Raw genomic sequence first — 9,489 nt, 5'->3', positions numbered from 1 at the left:
AGTTTAGGGACTTTTGGCTACACTCTGATTTACTGATGGAATGTTTTCACCAGACCGGCTCGTGTATTAACATCAACAAATTATAAGACACAAACCAAGATACAAGCGATCTGGTTGCTATAGTGGTCTGCAGCAGTTGAACCGACAGATACACGTCACTCCATTGCTATTTATTCATTTCTCCCACCTCTCCGGCAGGCTATGAATGCCACGCCAACAGAACAGTTCTTTTGAAGCTAATCAGTCAGCGAGCCATTTTCGTACATTTTCATACGAATTTAAGCGTTGTTCAGCGAGAGCTTGTCCCAGGGTGCAAATAGATGGTAATCGGACGGAGCCAAGTCTTGAGGATGAGCGACATGGCCAAGTATATCTGAACTGAACGCCTCGATCGTTTTCCTGACCCGTTTTTTTGTGTTTGGTGGGGCATTATCGTGGAGCAAAACTACTTTTTGTTGCCCTTTTCTATATTCCGCTCGTTTTTCATGTATTTCTCGATTTAAATCGATCATTTTTTGTTGGTAGCGATCAGTTTTAACGGTTCCATCAGGTTTTAGCAGCTCACAGTAGATGACACCCTTCCGGTCCCACCAAATACAGAACATTTTCTTCTTTCCAAATCGATTTGGTTTTTCAGCAGATGTTGATGGTTTTCCTGCATCCACCCATGATTTACGACGCTAAGGATTCCCAAAATACATCCATTTTTCCTCTCCTGTCACTATTCGATGAAGAAACGACTTTCTTTCGTATCTGGCGAGCAGCATTTCTCAAGTGGTCTTTCGATTTGCTTGCTGTCTTTCATTCAGTTCATGCGAAACCCATTTTTCTACTTTCTTCACCTTTCCCATAGCTTTCAACCGAAGAGGAACGGCTTTCTGCGTCACCTTCAATTATTCCTCGAGTTCCTATTGAGTATCATGTTCATCCAATAAGCCCTGCAATTCGTTGTCTTCCAACTTTTTCGGTGGTTTCTCGCTCTCGTCGGTTCTCATGTCAAAATCAGCACTATTGAAATATTTGAACCACTTGAAACACAGTGTTTTCCCAAGAACACGTCTGCCTAAAGCTTCGACAAGCTCTCGGTGCGATTCTGCAACAGTTTTCGTCAAATGATAACAGAAAACAATGCTGTTTGCAATTCGCAGTTAGTAGGTACAATAGTTGACATGTTGACGAGTGTGTAACAGATACCGATGTATGGAACTTGAGTTATTAAATGTTGACAATCGTCGTCAGCCACTACAGGAAGCAGATGGCGCTGTAAACGCGGTCTCACGGGCCCTATACTGTCGGCTAGCTCCATCTATAGGGCAATTCCTGTTTTATAATTCTACACCTGGTAACTCCTGCATTAAAATTCTTGGCCCAGGTTGACCCAAATTTATTAAAATTCCTCCTTGCAAGAACATACATAAACAACAAAAACACTAATTACACATGTACATGATTAATAAAATTCCAGCTATGGACACTGAAACAAATCTAAACGAGAGATAGACTGATTTGGCCAAGCCCGCAAGGGACATGTGAGACTGGATTGCCCGTTGTCTCGACAGGTCATTCTCACTGATAAGTGCACAATGACTGCCACAGTCATACCAAAAAGATATGTGAAATGTGCATGAAAATGACAAAGCCTTCTCTGTCATAGATGAGCCATTAAATACCTGACCAGGTGTTAAATCTTATGACCTAATCATGTTTAAATGTAACACGCCGAGAAACTCCTAACTGCTCTCCTTCCTGGTAGCCTGTCCTACCAGATATTCTCTACATAGTTGACCAGGTGCAGGGTTGAGTTCTACATGAGGCCGAGCTTTCTGCCAACCGCAATGACATTCAAAAATCCAAGTATGCCTTCTGCCGTGTCTCCAGTGTGTTCTCCTCTGCGTCCCAATACAGAGAATCTGCCTCTCCATGTCTCCAAAACTCGAGTGTCCTCTTTCAATTGTCTATACAGAATTCTATCTTTCCTCTCTGCTTGGCAAAAAACTCACACAAAATGTGCCTCACCAATGAGAAGGCTTAGTCAAGCATTGGTGAATCATAATTTTGAAAACGGCAGTCCATCTCCCATCTGGCGTATGTTTTGCAAATTATCCAGTGAGCTGTCTTCCAGTGTGTACAATTCTGACAAAACCGAGTTCCAAACTCCTCCTCCCCACATACCTTTTTACATTACCAAATGGACTGCTTTTTCTATGTCTGAAAATTCTAGAAAGCAGCTTGCTAAATTTACGGGTGGTTTTTTAGATCATGGTGCGAGCTACCTTCCCACCTTAATAGATAGAAATTCTCACTCCATGTGGAGTGGCACCGAGCTGTTGCACTTCCACCACCACAAGGGAGATGAAAAAGCTTTTAACAATAAAAAGCCACCAGACCACCAAGGCTAATGCTCGTCTTCGGTATGCTGTTAGAATTCTAGGAAGGTGTGGTTAATCTGCAAAGAAACTGCTTATTGGACGCTAGTACGGTCTATTATTGAGTACCGATGGAGTGTTTGGAATACGTACTTGGTCGAATTAAAGGAAGAAATCGAAGCATTTCAGATGCGGGCTGCTAGATATGATACTGTTTTGAAAAGCCCGCAGGTGTTATGGAGATGCTTCGGGAACACCAATAGGAATCTCTGGGGGAAACGCAACATTCTTTTCGAGCAACGCTACTGAAAAAATTTGGAAAACTGGCGTTTGAAGCCGACTTCAGAACGATTCCGTTGCCTCCAATATACTCTGACACTGCACTTCTTTTCACATTCGTCAGATATCAGCAAAAACACCCTGTGAATGTGTTAGCATCGCTAGAATAAATTGATAGTTTGGGAGCGGACCCTTATTCTACGACGGAGCACATCGGTGTTTAGCTGTACAAAACTAGTTTATTTGCTATGTTATTGTCAATGAAGCTCCCTGGTTTACATAGAGTGTGGCATGACAATTTTAATGCAATTTTCAAGATAATGTGTTAGTTCCTGATTAGCAGAAATAACACTGGATACAACATCAGATTTAAATAGAAGGTTCTCTACAAGTTTTCTCTTACATCTAGACAGTGAAGCACTGTCTGAGTTGGTCACTATTACGTCAAATCATCCAGTTCCAGGTTCTAAGTTCCGTACTATTTAGAATGACAATCTAGTCTACGGAGGATGGTTAGTTTTTGTAACAAGATACGCAAAGATTACTTAAGGATGCTCGTGTTCACAGTGGACACAAACTGGTAATCCAATATTTTTTTTCTTTTTATACCGAGCACACTGCTTCAGAGGAGAGTCCGCAAATTTTTCGGTATTCTGCGTCTCGTAGCAAACTGTCCCCTCTCTGTGACCTTTATTGCTTCATGTCACAGCTATTTAGACCAATGGGAGCATTCCTTTCATCTCATGGAAACTGCCCTCCCAATCGCAAAGGTCTTACCTTCATACTGCACCATAATCTCGCCTCTTCTACTACTTCCGAGTTTATTTTAGCCAATCCGACATATTTTGGCTGCTCCTGACCCCTAAAAGTTACAGGCATACGTCACAAGAGGACCATAGATCTTTCACATGATCAGAAATGCGATTCTCTTTTAATTGCGTCTCAGGCCTATTTGTATCTATCTGGAAATTCCCCAACGCAATTTGCTAAAGAATTTCTCCGTGACAGGCAGCACTTGGCCGTCACCGCCTTAGTTCGAGATACCACCTGGTGCGTTCACTGTCTCCCTCGCCATGGATCACCCCTTTTAAAAGCCTTCCACTGTACACGGGCCGTGACCGGGCAATCCGTGTCCGTCCCAAACTCAAGAGTCTCTTCGAGCAGTTGTTTTTCCCACCTTCTGCTCATTGACTTCCGAAAGGAAACGAAACTTGACAAAACGGATGCAGTCATGTCAGGGGCTCACACAATGGGAAGGAATGCTCAATCCATAAATGTAGCCGGAATGGCCGTGCGGTTCTAGGCGCTACAGTCTGGAACCGAGAGACCGCTACGGTCGCAGGTTCGAATCCTGCTTCGGGCATGGATGTGTGTGATGTCCCTAGGTTAGTTAGGTTTAAGTAGTTCTAAGTTCTAGGGGACTGATGACCTCAGAAGTTGAGTCCCATAGTGCTCAGAGCCATTTGAACCATAAATGTAAACAAAGATCACTTTTAACACAAAGTTACGTTGTTTTAACTGGCACATATACGTTTCTCTACGGAAATGAAACCTAGAGGTACGATTAGAGGCAGAAGACTTGTTTTCACTGTTCTAAACCTCATACCTCCTGAAATACGTAGACTTTAAGGGATGGCAACAGCGCCACAGTCTCTGCCATATGTGCAGAGCAGGGGGTGCCTACAGCAGAGTTAAGGACAATGCAGGCAACCCGCATTACGGCCATACATCATTACAGCAGAAACTGTGGGACCACTTCCAATATTTAAAGTCAAAGTATTCCAGAAGGTATAAGGTTTAAAGCAGTGGAACTAAGTCTGAAATCATTACTTGCATCTCTAGTTTCCATTTCGGCAGAAGAAAGATACATGTGCAATTAAAAAAAAAAAAAAAAGAAACTTAGCTTTGTGTTGGTAGCAATGTTTGTATACTTGCGGTGACTGTGCATTTCTGCCTATTGTGGGAGCCCTTGACATAAGTGCACCCCTAGCCAATTGCCTTTTTCACATTGCCCTGTTGTCAAGTCTTCTTAGGAAGCACTCGAATTACGAATTCGCAACATCCTGACACTGATGGTTCTAGTATGTGAATATCGATACTTCTCAATATATACAAGAGGTGCACATTGGGCGTGAAGGTTGCATAACTTCTCAAACACGCATGGTTGTTTGGCGATCTTTCTTGAGAGAAGGAGTGACGATCTGGGGTGCCATTTCTTTTCATAGTGGGATTCCTCTGATTGTCCTCCGCCGCACCCTTACAGAAAAGAGGTACATCTACGATATTCTACGTCCCGTTTTATAGCCCTGCTGGCAAGCCATCCTGGGCTTGCATTTCGATAGGATAATGCCCACACCACACACGGCGAGAGTCTCTACTGCTATCTATCGACATTGTGTCAAATATAACACCCATTTGTGAAAGATCGATATTCATGTGATGAGTTTTTAAATTATTTTATGAAACTAAAGGAAGATATCAAGGTGTACATTCCATTTCTTTCAGCAAATGTTGAAAGATTTTTCTAACCTCAGTCGTGAGTAGTCAGACAGAAGGCTTTCGCTCACTTTCGACGCCTCTGCATGCTGACTGTCGTACACTGGGATAACTCTAATTCTGTTATAAAATAATTTTCGAACACCTGCAGAGAATGAGATTTCTTAAGGAAAAACATTGCAATTTTCAATTGATTATCTGTCTTGTAATTTCAGTACTAACATATTATAAAGCTTGTCATTACTTTACTTTATGTCCGCCCCGGTAGCTGAGTGGTCAGCACGACAGAGTGTCATGCCAAAGGGCACGGGTTGGATTCCCTGCTGGGTCGGAAATTTTCTCCACTGAGGGACTGGGTGTTTTGTTGTAGTAGTTATCATCTCATCCTCATCGACACCCAAGTCGCCGAAGTGGCATCATATCGAAAGACTTGCTCTAGGTGAACGGTCTACCCGGTGGGAGGCCCTAGCCACACGACATTTCATTTCACTTTACTTTATAACTAGCTTTACATATGATTTATATAACATTGATGTAATTTTATCGATGTTTACATGCCATTGATGAGATAATTTTCTTGGTATTGTAAGTCATAAATATCCGGGCCCTACCGTTACAGGCCCTTTTTCGTATTTGTAAAGTAAATAAAATCTAAAATCCTACCAAGGGCAACTGCCCCCTACCCCCCCCCCCCCCCTTCCCGCTGGTCCTCCTCGGCGGGCTCCCCTGCCTGTCACAGAGAACTGCAAATATAATCATTTACATACCCGCCCATGGTGTGTACATGAACGAATTTATATTGACATCCGACCATTTTTTCTGGCAGCTTCACTTGTTTTGTCAGGCAGACCTTACGTCAGGACTATTTTCCCTCTCTCACAGCACTTTTAAGATCGTCGACTGCGCACTGCAAGAAATTGTAACTTTTCTACACCTGCGAAATACGGAAAGATGCAGCAGTTGTATGAAGTTACCGTTACTTGGAGATTCCAAGTATTAAAGTACCTTCCAATGCTTCCTGCATTACAACCAACGTACTACAGACTATAAGTGTGCTGACTTTTGTCTCCGTACAAACGCTTTTGGGATGCTCGTAAAAATTTCCTTCTGCACGAGAGACGAGACGCCAAAGAAGCAAGGAATGACAGAACTTTTCTTTCATCTCTGGAAGGCCAAATCGACGGGTAAAGTTGTTACGTTTCTTAGCCAGAGCATATTATATTTTCAGGTGAAAAAGAGCGGGTCGAACTTTCGTCACGAGTTGAGAAGTTTACCACTTTGCAGGCGGTCTGTGCCTTTGACAGTAGCAAAGCGGCTGAAACTTTTTTAAAAGTAGCTGCGGGGTGAGCGTATGCGGTAGCGTTACGATGCTGCGGTGACAGTTAGTAAGTGGATCCGGAAATGTTTTGTGTTTCATCCCATTAGAAAACCCATTTCGACATCGTTATTTTCAGAATGACATTTGCGGTGCCTCACATAAGAATCTCACAAAAGCAAAAAGAATTCGTGACAGCACACCGCATCTCTGACATGCCTCGATTCCGTTTCAGAAATTTGTGTTGTAGGTTTCAACTGTTTACTGCTCTCTCCTTTGTAGTAGTAAGTAAAAATTATGCCTGTTGCACAGGATGCGTATTAACACATTTTGAGTAATTGTAAGAATGTAAATTATAAACCATATATAGTATACATTATGAACGGTTATACATCGGAAAATGTTTGACAGTAACTGGAAAGAAGATTTCAGTTACTTTCGAAATATCTCTGTATCTTTGCAAGTCAGCAGTAAAATGCGTAAATGATTTATGAGATGTCGCGGCGATTGGTAATGCACGCAAAAACTGACATTACCTTTGATCACTGTATTTATCAATTTCATACTGTATTACACGTTTTGGCCTTACGCCATTCTCAAAGGCTCAAATATCTATAACACTTTCTTAGGCAAACGTAACTGAATTTGTCAAATATGGATACTAAGTACTCTGAAGAGCAGAAAACTGGTACACCTGCCTAATATCGTGTAGGCTCCACAGAGCACACAGAAGTGACGCACCACGTGGTGGGATGGACTTTACTAATGTCTTAAGTAGTGCTGGAGGGAACTGACACCACGAATCCTGCTGGGCTGTCCATAAATCCGCAAGCGTAGGAGGGGACGGAGATCTCGTCTGAACGACACGTTGCAACGCATCCTAGATATAGTCAATAATGTTCATGTGTGGGGAGTTTGGTGGCCAGCGGAAGTGTTTAAACACAGGAGGATGTTCCTGGAGCCACTCTGTAGCAATTCTGGACGTGCGGGGTGTCGCATTGTCATGCTGGAATTGCCAAAGTGCGTAGGAATGCACAATGGACATGAATGGATGCAGGCGATCACACAGGACGCTTACGTACGTGTCACCTGTCAAAGCTGTATCAGGGGTCCCATACCACTACTACTGCACACGCCCCACACCATTACGGAGTCTCCAACAGCTTCAGTGGTGCCCTGCTGACATGCATGGTCCATGGATTCATGAGGTTGTCTCTATACCCGTACACGTCTATTCGCTCGATACAATTTGAAACGAGATTCGTCCGACCAGGCAACATGTTTCCAGTCGGTCCAATGTCGGTGTTGACGGGCCGAGATGAGGCGTAAAGCTATGTAGCGTGCAGCTATCAAGGGTACACGAGTGGGCCTTCGGCTCGAAAGCCCATGTCGATGGTGTTCCTTCGAATGGTTCGCACGCTGACACTTGTTGATGGCCCAGCATTAAAATCTGCAGCAATTTGCGGAAGCATTGCACCTCTGTCTCGTTGAGTGCTTCTCTTTAGTCGTAGTTGGTTCCGTTCTTGCTGCATCTTTTTCCAGCCGCTGCGATGTCGGAAATTTGATGTTTTACCGGATCCCTGATATTCACGGTACACTCGTGAAATGGTCGTACGGGAAAATCCTCACTTCATCGCTACCTCGGAGATGCTGTGTTCCATTATTCGTGCGCCGACTATAATACCACGTTCAAACTCACTTCAATCCTGATAACCTGCCATTGTAACAGCTGTAACCGATCTAACAACTGCGCCAGACACTTGTTGTCTTATATAGGAGTTGCCGACCGCTGCGCCGGATTCTGCCTGTTTACATATCTCTATATTTCAAAAAATGGTTCAAATGGCTCTGAGCACTATGGGACTTAACTGCTGTGGTCATCAGTCCCCTAGAACTTCGAACTACTTAAACCTAACTAACCTAAGGACATCACACACATCCATGCCCGAGGCAGGATTCGAACCTGCGACCGTAGCGGTCACGCGGTTCCAGACTGTAGCGCCTAAAACTGCTCGGCCACCTCTATATTTCAATATATTTCAATACCCACACCTATACCAGTTTCTTAGACGCTTCAGAGTATCTAGTCAACATTATTTGATGACGCCTGAATGCGTTTTGAGAATGGCGTGAGGTCGAAACCCGTAAAGCAGTATAAAATTAATAAATACAGTAATCAAGACAATTACATGAATGCATCATCCAATATGAATTTTAGGATGGATATTACAACCATTTTTCCCCAATTGCTTGAAACACAAAAATTTTACCTTTGAGGCCTTTCTGTTTCCGAGGCCCGTTTGGGTACTGGGAGTAGCCTGTGTTTTCTGAGAGTTGATTACCAGCCATCTTCTCAACCCCCTTCTAGGAGGACCAGGATTTTCTTTCAGGGTTATCTCCATTAATATGTTCCGGTTATTTAAAGGAACCGGAAATAAGTTTGCCTTTCATCCTCTCCCATTGGCTTTGTAGCCTGCATCCACTGTGTGTCATACATTGTCTAGGAGTCTCACGATTCATGACTTCTCGGATGTGGGAGTAGGGTTTGTTGGCAGAGCTGCATTGAAATCCTTGAGGTCTGATTTCTCAGAGTTTTGTTTCTGCAAACATGTATCAGCAGCCTGAGCAGACTCCGGGGTCCTTTCCCAACCTTTCACTGTTGGAGAATAGAAAAGAGAAATGAAAGACACCCTCAGGCCTCGAAACCTAGTATCATTGGGGTCGAAAGAGTAAGAATTGGCCAAGGGAGGCCGATAGGAAAGAAAACAGAAGAAGCCTGACATAAGTAAGTGGAAGTAATCTCAGACTTAGCTAAGGGCCCACGTGGTGGCCAACTACACACTCCCGAAACAGGAGCTCCCTGGGGGGACTACACTTTGTCGGGAATCTCACCAACAGACCTGTCTGACATGGGTCACCCTACCAGGAGCATAGCTCCCGCCAGCATAGCTCAGTGGATCACTGATACACACAAACCTCCCCACCAACGTTAAGGTGGTAATCGTTGATGATAAAATTTGAGATTAGAGAAGA

This window comes from Schistocerca cancellata, chromosome 1, assembly GCF_023864275.1.
Source record: "Schistocerca cancellata isolate TAMUIC-IGC-003103 chromosome 1, iqSchCanc2.1, whole genome shotgun sequence".
Taxonomy (NCBI): domain Eukaryota; kingdom Metazoa; phylum Arthropoda; class Insecta; order Orthoptera; family Acrididae; genus Schistocerca; species Schistocerca cancellata.
This window is presented reverse-complemented; position numbering follows the sequence as displayed.